The following is an 18,004-nucleotide window of genomic DNA, read 5'->3' as shown; positions in this document are numbered from 1 at the left end:
TCTGGCATTTCTCAGAGAGGACAGCATGGTCCTATTAAGAACTCTCAAGAGTACTCTCAGTGCTCAGCAAACTCCACATGGACAATGGGGGCTTATTCCTAGGGCACACAAGAAACTGGAGTAAACTGAGACAGGTGTCGCAGTCCCACTTCAGCACCTGCTCCATAATGCTGTGTTAATGATTGTGTGTCTATGGCATGGAGATGGGGCATGTGAGGTCTTCATGCTTCTAAAAGCTTTACAATCTATATCCCACAAACAACCTTGGAAGAGGAAGAATTTCATCTCTGAGTTATTGAAAACAGTGTTTTAGGCCACATTTGTGAATGTGATTCTAGTCTGAGTTTCCATGAAAATATGCAACGATCACACTTCACGTTCATTCCCTCTTTGACCTTCATACTCTTCTGAAGTTTGATTTATAAACCCAGTTTATAGATTTTGCTTACAGGATAAAATAAAAACATTGCTTAAGGTCTTAGGAAAAAGTGCTGTGAAAGACAAGACTACACTGACAGAAGTTTTAAAGACTGACAAAATCCAGTGTTCACAGGGATATGGAAAGTGAGTGGTATTATAAATGGATATAGCTTTTCAGGAGGCAATTTAATATTATTTATCAATGTTACTTATGAACTTATTATTTGATCCTGAAATTCTGGTTCTAGAAATCTACCAGAATACTTGCACATGTACACAAAGACAAATGCATGAGAATGTCACATTCTTGTGACATGAGAATGTCACAAATGTGTGTGCATGTCACACAATGTACATGTACTGCATTTTTTGTCACATAGGAAAAAATGGTGGCAAGCTCAATGGTTAAATCATGTTTCATCCCTACTATGTAACATTATACTGGCATTCTTTTAATGGAGAAAAGATTGTAAATTTTTTATTCTATATATCTTGTCTGTAGCTTGAAATTTTTTTATAATGAGTATGTATTCATATATTAATTTTTAAAATCTTTTAATGTAAAAAAGAATCTGGGCTACAATCCCAAACTCTATACTTGTAGTACCTACTGTGTGTCATGCATGAGATGAATAAAATACTATCCTTTTTTTCTTTTCCCTTTTTCTTCAGGGATCATGGAAGGGGACACAGACATAAGCAGTTATTCAATGAAGGCAATAATAGGGACCTATGCTTCTTTTCCTTCCATATGGCCCCCAAACTGATTTCATTTATGTATTGACAGTCTATGCCTGTAAGAATGTAGAAGAGATGTGACAGAATGAGAAACTGGCCTGGGGAATCAAAGCTGGGTATGCTAGGCAGTTTCCAGCAATGTAACCATAGACTAGCTGTTTAATTTCTGAGACTCAGTTTCTTTATTATTAATTATGAGTAAACATGTCCTGCCTCCCACAATGATTTTTTCAGGGAAAACAGTCAATATACTATACATGAAAGCACCGTATAAACTAGAAGGTATATACCAAAAAATAAATTATTTTAAATAAATTTCCTTGCTGTGGTTTAGAGGGCTGTGTGAAAAAAAATCCTCAAGTTGTACAGGCTTCTGCCTCTTCTACAATGACACATTTTAAGGATGCCACATTTCTGAGTATAGAGTAATACGTGTAGACTTATTAGATGTAAAATTACTTGTGTTATTAGTCAGAACCTATTTATTATATGTAAGTAGGTATGTGCATCTCTGAAATAAAGGTTGCCTCTATAAACAACCAAAATGGTGATATAAGAAGATGCTAACCAAAATGTTAAGGTGAGATCAGACCCCAAAACAAATTATCTGTGATATCATATATAAACTACCTGTCAATTCAAGGAACACAGAACACCAAAAAGATGAGGATGAGGCTGCAAAGACAGATGGTAAAAGGAAAAACACCTGGTCAGGGTTTGATGGTTGGAAGTGCTCACCCAAGCTCCTGGTTATTACTTAACACAGCACTCAGAGGAGGAGATAAAGTTTCCAGCAAGCCACTCAGGTGAGATGCCACGAGAAACCTTCTCTCCTTGTGAGCCCCAAAATGCCTGCTTGGATCTGCCTGTTATATCATCAGTCCAATAATAAGAATTACACGTGACCTGCCACCACCTCCCCCCTCCAATCTCTGTTGCCTTGTTCTAGGTAAAAAGAGCAGAAATAACCCTCTAAAGAAGTCTTTTTCTGCCTCGTGCTACTGGAACCTAGGTTCTCTAGGGAGGAAAACTGTCCATATTAAGAAAACTGAAAATTAAAAAATAAAATTAAATAAAAACCTTAGTGCTTTGAAATCCAAACCTCAAATATTTTCAAAACTGAGACGTGATGCATTTCCTTTGTCCTGCCTTAAGAAATGTGCAATCAGGAGTCAGAGGAAACTCCACAGATGATCTCCCCTTCTCGTTGTCTGCAGCCCTACCAGCACCTCAGAGAGGTCTCTGTCCTCTATGCTCCTGGAGGTCGTTCAGTGACCCTCCTCAGAGCATCATGCCCTCACTCTTCAAAGCCTGGAGTCAATCCTGATTATTCTTCAGTTTAGAATAGAGGACTGAGACATGCAAATTACACACAAATCCCCCAACCACCACATGAATTTTGTCTTATCTACATAGGTTATATTGTTTTATTTGCTTATTTATCTTATAGTTTTGTTTTTCTTTTTTTAAGCATAGGGAGTTGGAAGAAACAATAATTTGACTCTGTCTCCTGACGAGGAAGAAGTATACCACAATCCCATTAGTTTCAAGTCAGGCTGCCCAAGGACTGTCTCTCTTCTCAGAGAAAAAGACGATGAAAGCAAATTTCCACTTACTATGTAATGAACCAGAGACAGGACAAGGTGCTGGGTGTGGTACTTAGGGAGAATGAGCAGGTGTGTGCTTCAGGGCTGAGCGTGAGGTACTCAACTGCCATCACTTTTCTTGGTAGGAGGACTCTTGGCAGCCTGAGGTAACAGCTCAGTCTTTGAAGAAAAAATATCACACTGGAGTGACTGTCACCTCTTCAAAGAGTGAGGCTATTGAGTTTTGTCTGCTTTTTAAATCTAGGAGATGCATCTCACCTAAGGATGAAATGATCAAGTGATGTTGTCTGCAAAAAGGATGAGGCAGAGTGAAGGAGTAGAAGAATTTCCCCTGGATTCTATGTTTATTTATCTATTTATTTATTATTTAAGAGGTTTTAATTGAAACATAGTTGACATACAATATTATAGTAGTTTCTGGTGTATTCCATAATAATTTGTCATGTACATACATTATGAAATGATCCCCAAGCTAAGTCTAGTGATTATCTGTCCCCATACAGAGTTACTACAATATTATTGACCTTATTCTTTATGCTGTATATTACATCCCTGTGACTTACTAATTATATAACTGGAGGTATATACCACTTAATCCCCTTCAACTATTTCTGTCACCTCTCACCCCCCTCCCTTCTAGCAACCACCCATTTGTTCTCTGTGAGTGTGTTTTCATTTAGTTTATTTGTTTTGTTTTTTAGATTCACATATAAGTGAGATTATGCTGTATTTGTCTTTCTCTGGCTTTTTCCCTTAGCATAATACCCTCTAGGTCCATCTATGTTGTCACAAATGACAAGGCCTTATTCTTTTTTATGGTTGAGTAATATTCCGTTGAATATGTATACCACAACTTCTTTATCCATTCAATCTATTGATGGAAACTTAGGTTGCTTCCATAGCTTGGCAAATGTAAATAATGCTGCAATAAACATTGGGATGGATATATCTTCTTGAATTAGCATCTTTGTTTTCTTCGGATAAATACCCATAAGTGAAATGGCTAGATCATATGACAGTCCTATTTTTAATTTTTTAGAGGAAACTCCATACTATTTTCCATAGTGGCTGCACCAATTCACAGTCCCACTAACAGTGCACAAGGCTTCCCTTTTCTCCACATCCTTGCTAACCCATATTATTTGTTCTTGTTTTCATGATAGCCATTCTGAAACATGTGAGGTAGTATCTTATTGTGGATTTGATTTGCATTTCCCTAATAAATATTGATTTTGAGCATCTTTTCATTTGTTTTTTGGCCATCTCTATGTATTCTTTGAAATGTTGTCTATTCAGGTCCTCTGCCCATTTTTTAAAATCAGGTTGTTTGTTTTTTTGATGTTGACTTATATGTTGTTATATATTTTGAATATTAACCTATTATTGAATATGTTGTTTGTAAATATTTTCTCTGATACAGGAGTTTGCCTTTTCATTTTGTTAATAGATTCTTTCAATATTCAAAGCTTTTAAGTTTGATGAAGTCCCATTTATTTATTTTTGCTTTTGTTTCCATTGCTGAGGAGATCCAAAAAATATTGCTAAGACCAATATAAAAAGACTACTGCCTATGTTTGCTTCTAGGAGTTTTATGGTTTCAGGTCTTATACTTAAGGCTTTAATCCATTTTGAGTTTACTTTTGTATATGGTGCGAGAAAGTTGCCCACTTTGATTTTTGTAGCTATCCACTTTTCCCAACACCATTTACTGAAGAGGCTGTCTTTTCCCCATTGTATATTCTTGCCTCCTTTGTCATAGATTAATTGCCCATATAAGTGTGGGTTCATTTCAAGGCTCTGTATTCTGTTCCATTGATCTATGTCTGTTGTTGTGCCAGTATCATACTATTTCGATGACTGTAGCTTTCTAGTATAGTTTGAAATCAGGAAATATGATACCTCTAGTTTTGTCCTTTCTCAAGATTGTTTTGGCTATTTGCAATCCTTTCTGTTTCCATATAAATTTTAAAATTGTTTTAGTTCTGTGAAAAATGGAGCTAGTATTTTGATAGAGATTGCATTGAATCTGTAGATTGCCTTGGGTAGTATGGTCATTTAAACAATATTTATTCTTCCAATCTATGAGTGTGGTATATCTTTTCAATTTATTTGTGTTGGTTTCAATTTCTTTCAGCAGTATCATATAGTGTTTTGAGTACAAATCTTTTACTTCTTTGGTTAGATTCATTGCTAGGTATTTTATTCTTTTTGATGCAATTGTAAATGGAATAGTTTTCTTAATTTGTCTTTCTCATAGTTTGTTATTATAGTATAGAAATGCAACAGATTTCTGTATTTTAATTTTGTATCCTGTAACTTCACTGAAGTCATTTATTGGTTCTAATAGTTTTTGGTAGTGCCTTTAGGATTTTCTGTATATAGTATCATGTATTCTGCAAACACTGACAGTTTTATTTCTTCCTTTCCAGTATGGAAGCCTTTTTTTTTTTTTTCTTTTTCTTGTCTGATTGCTGTGGCTAGGACTTCCAATATTATGTTGAATAAAGTGGCATTCTTGTCTTGATCCTGATATTAGAGGAAATGCTTTCAAGCTTTTCATTGTTGAGTATGATGTGGGCTGTAGATTTGTCATATATGGCCTTTCTTATGTTCAAGTGTCTTCCCTCTTTTCCCATTTTGTTAAGAGTTTTTGTCATAAATAATGTAGAATTTTTTAAAGTTTTTGTGCATCTACTGAAACAATCATATGATTTTTATTCTTCAATTTGTTAATGTGGGGTGTCACATTGATTGATTTATAGGTCTCAAACCATACTTGCACCCCTTGAATAAATCCCACTTGATCGTGGTGTATGATCCTTTTGATGTATTGTTGAATTTGGTTTGCTAATATTTTGTTGAGGATTCTTGCATCTATGCTCATCAATGATAGTAGCCTGTAATTTTCTTTTATTGTGATGATATTATCTGATTTTAGTATCAGGGCAATGCTTGCTTAATGCAATGAATTTAGAAGCATTCCTTCCTCTTTAATTTTTGGAATAGTTTGAGAAGGATGGGTGTTAACTCGTCTTTACATGCTTGGTAGTATTCACCTGTGAAGGCTTCTGATCCTGGACTTTTGTTTGTTAGGAATTATTATTATTATTATTATTATTATTATTATTATTACTATTATTATTATTGATTCAATTTCATATTGGTAATCTGTCTGTTCATATGTCCTATTTATTCCTGATTCAGTCTTGAGAGATTGTATATTTCTAGGATTTATCCATTTCTTCTAGGTTGTTCATTTTATTGGCATATAATTGTTTGTACTAATCTCTCATGATTCTTTGTATTTCTGTGGTGTGATTTGTAACTTCTCCACTTTCATTTCTGATTTTATTTATTTAGGCCATTTCTCTTTTTTTCTTGGTAAGTCTAGCTAAAGTTTTATCAATTTTGTTCATCTTTTCAATGACCAGCTTAGTTTCATCGATCTTTTCTATTATTGTTGTTCTCTAAGTATATATTTAGTTTATTTCTGCTCTGATCTTTTTTTATTTCTTTCCTTCTACTAACTTTGGGTTTCCTTATTCTTCTTTTTCTAGTTCCTTTAAGTATAAGATTAGGTGATTTGAGATTTCTCTTGTTTCCTGAGGTAAGCTTGTACTGCTCTAAACTCCTTTTTACATCTGCTTTTGCTATGTCCCATAGATTTTTGGATTATTGTGTTTCCATTTTCATTTTTCCCCAAGTGTTTTTTAATTTCTTCTTTGATTTCCTCAGTGACCCATTTGTTGGTTAGCATGTTGTTTAGCCTTCATGTGTTTGTGTTTTGGGCAGTTTTTTTCTTGTAGCTGATTTCTTGTCTCATACCATTGTGGTCAGAAAAGATGCTTGATATGATTTTACCTTCTTAATTCTATTGAGTCTTGTTTGTGGCCGAATACATATCCTATCCTAGGAAATGTTATATACACACTTGAAAAGAATGTGTATTCTAGTGTTTTGGGAGGGAATGTTCTATGTATAGAGATAGATAGATAGATATAAATACCTATATCTATATATCTATTAAGTTCAAATAATCTAATGTGTCATTTATTTATTTTTGGTTTTTTTTATTTTTTAATGTGTCATTTAAAGCCAGTGTCTCCTTATTGACTTTCTGTCTGGATGATCTCTCCATTGATATACATGGGTGTAAAAATGCCCTATTATTGTTGTGTTACTGTCAATTTCTCTCTTTAAATTTGTTAACATTTGCTTTATGTATTTAATTGCTGCCATATTGGGTGCATATATACTTACAATTGTTATATCTTCTTGTTGGATGAATCTGTTTATCATTATGTTATGTCCTTCTATGTCTCTTGTTACAGCCTTTGTTTTAAAGTCTATTTTGTGTGAGTATTGCTACTCCAACTTTCTTTTCATTTCTTTTGCATTAAAGATTATGTTCCATCCCTTCACTTTCAGTTTGTGTGTGTATTTACATCTGAAGTGAGTCTCTTGTAGGCAACATATATATGGGTCTTGTTTTTGTATGCATTCAGCCATTTTGTGCCTTTTAATTGGAGAATTTAGTCTATTTACATTTCAAGTAATTATTAATAGTTATGTACTTATTGCCATTTTGTTATTTGTTCTCTGTTTGTTTTTGCAGTTCTTTTTTTGTTCCTTTCTTCTTTTTTTTGCTCTCTTCCCTTGTGATTTGATGACCATCTTTAGTGTAATGTTTGGATTCCTTTGTCTTTATTTTTTTGGCATGTAAATATTATAGGTTTTTGGTTTATGGAGATTCATATATAGTCATATGTATATGATTATCTTAAGTTGATAATCTCTTAAGTTTGAATGCATTATACCAATCCCGCATTTTTACAGCCCCATGTTTAATATTTTTGGTGTCATATTTTATATATATTTTTGTGTGTCTCCCTTAACTACTTTTTTGTGCATATAGATGATTTTACCTATTTTGTCTTCCTACTAGTTCTATAAGTGGTTGATCTACTACCTTTACTATATGTTTTTCTTTATCAATGAGATTTTTCCTTTTGTAATTTCATATTTCTAGTTGTAGTCTTTCCTTTTCCACTTAAAGAAGTCTTTTTAACATTTCTTGTAAAGCTAGTTTAGTGGTGTTGAACTCTTTTAGCTTTTGCTTGTCTACAAAACTCTCTGTCCTTCAAATCTGTATTACCTGGTAGACTATTCTTTTTTTGTAAGTCTTTGTTTTTTTTCCTTTCAGTACTTTGAATATTATGACACTCCCTTCTGGCCTGCAAAGTTTCTGAAGAAAAGTCAGCTCATAATCTTATGGAAGTTCACTTATATATAACTAGTTGCTTTTCCTTGCAGCATTTAAGATTCTTTATCTTTAATTGTTGCCATTTAATTATAATGTGTCTCAGTATGGTCCTCTTTAATTTCATCTTATTTAGGACTCTATGCTTCCTGGAAACAGATGTCTGTTTCCTTTCCTAGGTAAGGGAACTTTTCAGTTATTATTTCTTCAGATAAGTTATCTGCCCCTTTCTCTCTCTCTCTTCTCCTTCTGGGACCCCTATTATGTGAATGCTAGTATGCTTGATATTGTCTCAGAGGTCTCTTAAACTATCCTCATTTTTTAAAATTCTTTTTTATTTCTGTTTAGCTTGGGTGATTTCCACTACTCTGGTCTCCAGTTTGCTGATCCATTCCACTGTATCATCTAATCTACTGTTAATTACTCCTAGTGTATTTTTTATTTCAGTTATTGTATTCTTCATCTCTGTTTGGTTGTTCTTTATATTTTCTAAATTTTTCATTAAATTTCTCACTGTGTTTATCTATTCTTCTTCCAAGTTTGTTAAGCATCTTTATGATGATTACCTTGAACTCTTCATTGGGTAGATTGCTTATCTCCACTTCAGTTAGTTCTTCTGGGTTTTGTCTCTTTCCTTCATTTGGAACATATTCCTCTATCTCCTCATTTTGCCTAATTCTCTGTGTTTATTTCTATGTATTAGGTAGATCAGTTATGCTTCCTGATCTTGGAGAAGTGGACTTATGTTGGAGATGTCCTATAGTGCTTGGAAGCAGTGGTCACCAGAGCTATATGGTCTAGGGGAACCCTCTATTTGGGGTATGTGGGCCTTTCTGTTGTGGTGGGGCTGACTACTGTGGGAACATTGGTAGGTGTGGTTGGGCCTTTGCCTAGTTGACTGCTATACCCTGCCTTGTGTGTGCAGTGGCTGCTGGCCTGTTGGTGGGTGGGGCTGGGTCCCAGGTTGGCTGACTGCAGGGTCCCAGGATTGAAGCCAGTCTGCTGGTGGCTGGGTAAGCCCTTAGAATTGGTAGGCTAGAGGAAGCAGTCCTAAAGGGAGCTTGCCAGTACCAATGTCCTTATGGAAGAAGTAGCCCCCTAAATGACTGCTACCAGCATCCATGACCCTATGGGGATTCTTAGTTGCCTGATGCCTCTCCAGGAGGCTCTCCAAGATCAGAAAGTTGGTGTAACCCAGGCTCTTTTCATATTATTTCCTCTGTACTGGGGCCTGGAGCATGTGAGATTTCTGTGTGACTTTTAAGAACAGAATCTCTGTTTCCCACAGCCTTCCAGCTCTCCTTCATGCAAGCCCCACTGGTCAACAAAGCCAGGTGTTCTGGGGTCTTGTCTTCCTACTTCAGGACCCCTGGGCTAAGGAACTTCATGGAATGTACCTCTCACTCCTTGGGGAGAACCCCTGCAATTGTGATTATTCTCCTGTTGTGTTTCACCTACCCAGGGGTGTGGATCTTGATTATACTGTGTCTCTGCTCCTCCAACCCATCTTGTTGTGGTTCTTTCTTCATATCTTTAGTTGTGGTAAATATTTTCTGCTAGTCTTCAGGTTGTTCTTATAGATAGCTCTATAAATAGCATAACTTTGGTGTGCTCATGGGAGAAAGTGAGCTCAGGGTCTTCCTACTTCACCATCTCAGCCACACCCTCCGCTTGACTCTATCTTTAACTGTGGCCTTCTTATAAGCCTCCATGTACTAGCAACAAAAGCCAGTTATGAAGCATAAGCTTGGCTGTGGAAGTGACTAAAAAGAATAGGTAATCCAGATGGATTTCAAACCACAATATTAAAGCAATTTTAAGTACCATAGACTCAGCAATTAAAAGTGACAAATTATAACCCCCAGAAGGTTCTGAATGCCAATATGGAGACTCCATAATCCTGGCTCTTCAAATAGAACCAGCCACCTAAAATGGACAGTCCCAGAGTCTCAAGGGATGAGGGACCCTTGCTCAAAACTCATCTCTCTCTGTTTAACTTATACCTGAGTTCCCTTTGTCAAGGGAGCCAAACCATTTCTTCCTGAATCAGAGATACAGCTGAAATGGCAATTGAGCTTGGGACCATAAACAAAAGAGACTAAATGCAGCCTCCAAAGTGCATGACTGGTTTCAACCTTTGCTGAAGAATAGATTTTCAAGGAGGGAGTAAGGGAAGTATGAAGGAACTGAGACTATGAATTGGTGAAGGAAGGAGTATGACATACCTGAAATAAATCCCACCTAGTCAAATCATTGGATTCAATTTTCTGATATTTTATTGAGGATTTTTTGTTTAACTTCATGGGAGATGTTGTTCTCTTTTATTTTCATATAGTTTTCTTTTTTGTGCTGTCTTTATCAGGTTAATACTGGTCTCATAAAATAAGTAAGACATTCCCTCTTCATCTTTTTTCTGGAAGAGATTGTAAAATTCATGTTAATTCTTCATTGAATATTTGATAAAATCCTCCACTAAAACCATATGGGCCCACGGATTTCTTTTGGGGTAGCTGTTCAATTACAAATTCTATTTTCCTAATAGTTATAGGGCTATTCAAAATATCCATTTCATATTGGTGAGTCATAGTAGTTTGTGTTTTTTGAGGAATTGGTAGATTTCATCTAGGTATCAAATATGTTTGTAGAGATATGGTTGTAGCAATCTCTTATTGTCCTTTTAATGTCTTAATAGTCTGTAATTATGTCCTCAGTTTCATTCCTGATATTGGTAATTTATGTATTCTCTTTTTCTTTCTTTGTCATTCTTGCTACAGATTTGTCAATTTTATTCATCTTTTCCAAAAAAAAAGGTCTTTATTTAATGGTTTTTGTCTATGGGTTTCCTGTTTCCAATTTCATTGATTTCAGCTCTTATCTTTATTATTGAGATTTCCTTCTTTCTTCTTGCTTTAAATTTATTTATTTTGCCTCCCTTAATGGGCGCCTAAATTGTTGATTTGAGATATTTTCCTCTTCCCTTATTTAAGTATTTAAGGATAAAATTTTTCCTTTCAGTACTGATTTAGCTGTGTCTCACAAATTTTGATAAATTGTATTTTCATTTTAATTCAGTTCAATATACTTTTTATTTTATTTGAGACTTCTTATTGACACATTATTCAGAAGTTTCTTGTTTAGTTCCCAAGTGTTTGGAGATTTTCCTGTTATCTCTTTGTTATTGATTTCTAGTTTTTTTTCATGGTCAGAGTATACACTGTGGATGATTTTAATTTTTTTAAACTTTTTGAGATTTGTTTTGTGGTGCAGTATATGGTCTGCCTTGTTGTATGTTCTGTGGGCATTTGAAAATAATGTTTATCTGTTCTTGTTGAGTGAAGCACTTTACAAATATTACTTAGATCCTGTGGGTTGATTATGTCCAATGTCTGTTTTTTAATTGATGTATTAATATCATTTACATTCACTGCATGATACCTCCATGGCTGAGAGGGGTAAAGGTGTGTCATTACTGGTTCCCAAGCTGTCTCTGCTGACACCACAAAGTGGAAGTGGCCTCATTATTGCTGGGGTACACTAAAGGTTTTGACTCTCCACTAGGTCTCCCCTGACAAGAACCCAATTTTGTGTCCCTCCAAAATGTATATGTTGAAACTCTAACCCTCAATGTGATGACATTTGGACATGGGGCCTTTGGGAGATACTTAGGCCAAGGACAAGAGGCCCAGCCTGTTGGGATTAGTGTCCTTATCTAAAGAGACACCAGAGAGATTGTTCTCTTCTCTCTCAACCATGTGAAAACACAGCAAGAAGGCAACCTTCTGCAAGCCAGGAAGAGGGGCCTCACCAGAACCTGACCATGCTAGAATGCTGATCTCAGACTTCCGGACTTCGGAACTGTGAGAAATAAAGTCTGCTGTTTAAGCACCCAGACTCTATAATTTTGTTATCACAGTCCAAGCAGACTAAAGCTATGGGGGAGGGGTCCCTTTTTGTCATCCCTGTCCTTTAACTAGAGAGAGAGGTCTTTTACTGGAGCTTTTTATGGTGTGCACCCATTGGCGTTTCTGGGTTGTCAGTTTCTCCAGAACTCAATCTGAGATATATAAATGCAAAAAAAGAAACCCAGGGAACTCACCACTCCATCATTCTTTGGATCCCATGTTCCCTTGTTGATCTACTTACTTCTCTCCATCTTTCAGAGTCTGTTTATATTTCTTTTATATATTATGTCCAGTATTTTTAATCCTACCTAATGGGAGGAATAAAGAAATGTATGTGTACTTCATCTTCCTTAATTGGAAAGTTCTCTTATGCCTAACTTTTAAAGGAAATAAAGTAAATTTACTTGTTATTAACAAAGGTGTCAGATCTAAATTCCAGGAAGTGATCCCATTGTCCCACTGTATCTAAAATGTTTCTATTTTAAGAATCACATTTTCTAAATGAATATTAATTATTAATGTACAAGAGATGAGTACAAATACTACCCAGAAGAGTATCACATTAGAAAATCTTGTCATATGTGGAATGGTTGAAAGAACTAGATCTGATTGATGTGTTGGACTGGTTACCATATAGTACAGTAGGTTTCTTCTTTATAAATCCTGAGGGACAAATAAAATTAGTGAGTTCTAACTAAATGAGGCAGTTCAGTCTCAATAAAAATGACTTGCTAATAATAATAATAATAATAATAACTAACCCTGAGTATTTTATGCAGCCAGAGTGCCAAGTGTTATATATGTGGCATCCCACTCGGTTTCTACCACCACCCTGAGAGGTGGGAACTTTCCATCCTTGGAGGAGAAGGACCAAATATTAAAGAAGTTGAGTGACTTATCCAAGCCCATACAATTTGTATACAGTGGAGTCATGATTCAAACCCAAATCTGTCCGGCTTCAGAGCCAGGGTCATTAACCATTATGCTCTACTACCTCCCAGATAGAGCTTCGGAGCAATCAAACAGGCTACATCCAGACTCTGTAAAAACTCTCTGCTACGGCAGAAATAAAACTTTCTTGGTGAGCTATGGCCTGACATTTTATGGTAAAAGGATCTCTCATTACCTTGTTCATAAGAATAAGCTGGACTAGTTACGTGCTTCTCTTTTCATCTCAGCCATTTAATCATTTGGAATTAAGTGAGTCCATGCACACATCTGAGATGTGTTGGTCTTTCTTCCCTGTGTGTCCCAACTGTTTTATTTGAGGACTGAATTTCTCAAGCTGTGCATGACAAGTACAGGGAAGCTCCTCACTACCAGGAAATTAGAGCAAACAGCTGATTTTTTTTTTTTTTTTTTGCTGTTTTCCCTTTTACATCTTTCTCACTCCAGTCTCTTTGAAGATTGTATTAATCTACACGCATTTTACACTGAATGTTTCTTATCTTATCCTGAAGGGAGGATTTTCCAAATGGAAAAGAGAGTTTTAATCATGGAAAACTTGTTCAATTCCTGCTTTGATGGCAGTTCTTTTAAATTCAGTTCTTAGGTCCATACAAGCCATGTAAAGCAAATCTACTACTTCACACTTAGGGTCTGGAAAGTACTATGTACTTTAGTACTAGTACTAAAATGAGGGTAATATTTAGTTTAAGACAATATCTGCTTTGTGTGTTGTGTGTGTGTACGTGGGTGTATTGGTTAGGGGGGCTAACTTTGCTGTCAGACAAAGCTGAATTTGTACTTCTTTTCTTCCACTATTAACTGTAGGACTTGTGTCTTCTCTCCATCTGTAAAAATGGAGGTACTTGTAAAACCTCTCTCATAGTTCTGCTGTGTATAAGTGGGGTGATTTTCTTTTGATCGGGTTTCAAAAGTTTCTGGCATGAAAACATTTTGATATTCATACTGAGTATTCAACTATTAGATATTCAGTAATTCACTGGTTTACAAGAGAAAGTTGTAGCACTTAACACTTTATTTCTTTACACCAGGTCTTTAATCTCCAAAATTACTTCCTTTAATACAAAAACTATGTGATGTAAACAATTCTGGTTTGTATGTATCAAGATAGTCACCCCATCGTTTGGGTATACGAGGGTCATTCCAAAATTGTATTTCCTTAGGATTTCTCTGATGGATATCTAAAAATATAATAATAAAAATAAAAAATATACAAAACACACTTGTCTTTCCTTCCTCAAACCTTAACAGCTTTATAGTAATGCATCTAATTTCAATGAGTATCAATAATGTGATTATGTATAATTAGAGTAAAATAAAGTTCTCTCATGCCAATGGAAAAAAAAAAGTGGAGTGATTTTCATGTGTGTGTGGTGATTTTTAATACACCTAGCACAATGTCTAACACACATAGGAGGTGTTCCATTAATGTCAGCACTTTTCTCTTTCCCATTTCTATTATCAATTTGATGAGAAAACATTTCTTTCCCATGCTTTATAATCACAAATACCTGATCAGTTAAAAGAATAAAATAAAAATATTGTCAGAAAAACCTCAAGAAAAAAATATTTCTAGAGAAAGTTTTGGGCACTATCTAAGATGCACTTATCATCTGAATGAAAGCCCTGATTCTCAAATTCTCTAGAACAACACTGTCCAAAAGAACTTTCCGTTCAGTTCTGTAGCCACAAAAACACGTGTGTCTGTTGAGCACTTGAAATATCACTAGTGCAATTAAGGAAGTGAATTTTTAATTCTAAGTTTAAAATTTTAATTTAAATAATCATGTGTGGTTAGTAACTATCCAATTGCATAGCACAGCTCTAGAGACTGGTCCCACTGCAGAGCTGACTGACATTTTTAAATTCAGTGTTCCCTGGAGATATGATAGCCTTTCCAGCAGTTGTCGAAGCTTGACAAATAGATGAAGCAAGCTAAGGCTCCTGTTCTCTCATTTTTACCTCCAAACTTCAATTTCATACTGTTTCACACCTTATTGCCACCCCTCCACCGAATTATTTGAGCAAGTGAAATCAGGTTAAACTAAACATCAAATAAATTATTTAAATAGATAGCCTAAGAGCTTGTGTAAAGGCCTTCTTTTGAAATTCTTGTTTAATTTAATGAAAATATGGGAGAAGGAGAAAGGTGGACTGGTGTTTCTAGCATCTATGGTTGCCTTCTCCTCAAAAGGTCCATAGGGCTATAGAGCAGGTGAAGGTACCAACTTGCAGTAAAGCTATTACTGAAGGCAAATGGCCAATGAGATCAGATAGGATTTGGTGGTGGGCCTGTTAATAAGACAAGATGCAAACACAATCATACCTTATGTTTACAAGTACCTTAGGGCACTTTGAATCTTTTTAAGGAAGAGACCTGAAAAGTCCAACATCTTGTCTGATTCCTTATTATATGCATCACTCAGTTTACAAAAGTGAAACACAAAGAAATTTGTGACACATTCAGCAAACCCTAGACTACCTGATTCTTATTTTACCTTTGACTCACTAGCCTGACTCAACCTTGCATAGGACAAGGCATTAGAACTCCTTCAATAATTCTCTTAATAGCTGACTGCAAATTTCATTAAGTGATGCGGTTGTGTCAGATGTTTTATGACTACAGAACAAAGATTTTTTTCTGGTATATAAAGCTAACAGATTGATGAAGATCTCTCAAAAGTAACCTTGTATCCCTGAGATACAAGTCTTGGCCATAATGCTCTCTAACAATAAATCCAGGTCACAGACACAGTGGTGATAGTTCACCAAGAGGAATGTAACGTGAGAGAACACAAACCTGAGTTAGCAAAGCCTCCTCGCCAATGTTGATCAGTGCCTAACAAGTACTTCCTGCTATGAGGGTTTCAGAGAAGCTGAAGGGAGGAAATTGGTTAATTGTTTTGGGTTGTGTCTGCTCTTGACTTAGAATATAATCATTCATGATACAGATGAAAGTGTCCAGACATGGAGAAATGCCATATTACCTTCACTGAAAAGGGATGTAACACTAATTTATAGATTGTGCCACTTCTCAAGGTCTAAGGGTTTTCAGAGGAGCATTTCAGCAGGGTTGACTCTAGAAGCAGGGGGAGAGTCAAGCTCATGCTCTGGAAGAGTTAGAAAGGCCTCCCTAGAGGGAGGAGAAGATGGCAGAAGAGTAAGACGTGGAGATCACCTTCCTCCCCACAGATACATCAGAAATACATCTACACGTGGAACTGCTCCTATAGAACACCCACTGAATGCTGGCAGAAGACGTCAGACCTCCCCAAAGTCAAGAAACTCCACACATACCTTGGTAGGACAAAAGAAAAAAGAAATAACAGAGACAAAAGAATATGGACGAGACCTGCACCAATGGGAGGGAGCTGTGAAGGAGGAAAGGTTTCCACACACTAGGAAGCCCCTTTGCTGGTGGAGACTGCGGGTGGTGGAGGGGGGAACTTCAGAGCCACAGAGGAGAGTGCAGTAACAGGGGTGCAGAGGGCAAAGTGGAGAGATTCCCGCACAGAGGATTGGTGCTGACCAGCACTCACCAGCCCAAGAGGCTCGTCTGCTCACCTGCCAGGGTGGGCTGGAGCTGGGAGCTGACGCTCGGGCTTCAGTCGGATCGCAGGGAGAGGACTGAGGCTGGCGGTGTGAACACAGCCTGAAGGGGTTAGTGCACCACAGCTAGCCGGGAGGGAGTCCGGGAAAAGGTCTGGAGCTGCCAAACAGGCAAGAGACTTTTTCTTGCCTCTTTGTTTCCCAGGGCACGAGGAGAGGGAATTCAGAGCACCGCTTAAAGGAGCTCCAGAGACGGGCGTGAGCCGCGGCTATCAGCACGGACCCCAGAGACGGGCAGGAGACGCTAAGGCTGCTGCTGCTGCCACCAAGAAGCCTGAGTGCGAGCACAGCTCACTCTCCACACCTCCCCTCCCAGAAGCCTGTGCAGCCCGCCACTGCCAGGGTCCCATGATGAAGAGACAGCTTCCCCAGGAGAATGCACGGAGGCTGCTGCAACGTCATGCCAGCCTCTGCCACTGCAGGCTCGCCCCGCTTCCATACCCCTCCCTCCCTCTGGCCTGAGTGAGCCAGAGCCCCCAAAGCAGCTTCTCCTTTAACCCCGTCCTGTCTGAGCAAAGAACAGACGCCCTCAGGTGACCTACAGGCAGAGGCGGATCCAAATCCAAAGCTGAACACCAGGAGCTGTATGAACAAAGAAGAGAAATTTCTCCCAGCAGCGTCAGAAGCAGTGAATTAAAGCTCCACAAACAACTTGATGTACCTGCATCTGTTGAATACCTGAATAGACAACGAATCATCCCAAATTGAGGAGGTGGACTTTGGGAACAGGATATATTATTTTTTCCCCTTTTCCTCTTTTTGTGAGTGTGTATGTGTATGCTTCTGGGAGAGATTTTGTCTGTATAGCTTTGCTTTCACCATTTGTCCTAGGCTTTGGTCCGTCAGTTTTTGTTTTTTTTACATAAAAAATTTTTTTTTTTATAAAATTTTTTCTTAATAATTTTTTTCTTATTTTTTATTTTAGAAAATTAAAAACATTATTTTAAAAAATTAAAAATGTTTTTTCTTAATAAAGTTTTTCTCAATTTTTTTCTAATTTTTTATTTTAATAGCTTTATTTTATTTTTTAAATTAATTAATTTATTTTTTTTAAAATAAAGCATTCTTTTATTTATTTATTTATTTATTTATTTATTGCTGTGTTGGGTCTTCGTTTCTGTGTGAGGGCTTTCTCTAGTTGCGGCAAGTGGGGGCCACTCTTCATCGCGGTGCGCAGGCCTCTCACTGTCGCGGCCTCTCCCGTTGCGGAGCACAGGCTCCAGACGCGCAGGCTCAGCAATTGTGGCTCACAGGCTTAGTCACTCCGCGGCATGTGGGATCTTCCCAGACCAGGGCTCGAACCCGTGTCCCCCGCATTGGCAGGCAGATTCCCAACCACTGCGCCACCAAGGAAGCCCAACTTTATTTTATTTTATCTTACTTTATTTTATTTTATTTTATCCTGTTTCTTTCTTTCTTTCTATTTTTTCTCCCTTTTATTCTAAGCCGTGTGGATGAAAGGCTCTTCGTGCTCCAGCCAGGCATCAGGGCTGTGCCTCTGA

Source organism: Balaenoptera ricei, chromosome 14 (assembly GCF_028023285.1).
Source record: "Balaenoptera ricei isolate mBalRic1 chromosome 14, mBalRic1.hap2, whole genome shotgun sequence".
Lineage (NCBI taxonomy): Eukaryota > Metazoa > Chordata > Mammalia > Artiodactyla > Balaenopteridae > Balaenoptera > Balaenoptera ricei.
This window is presented reverse-complemented; position numbering follows the sequence as displayed.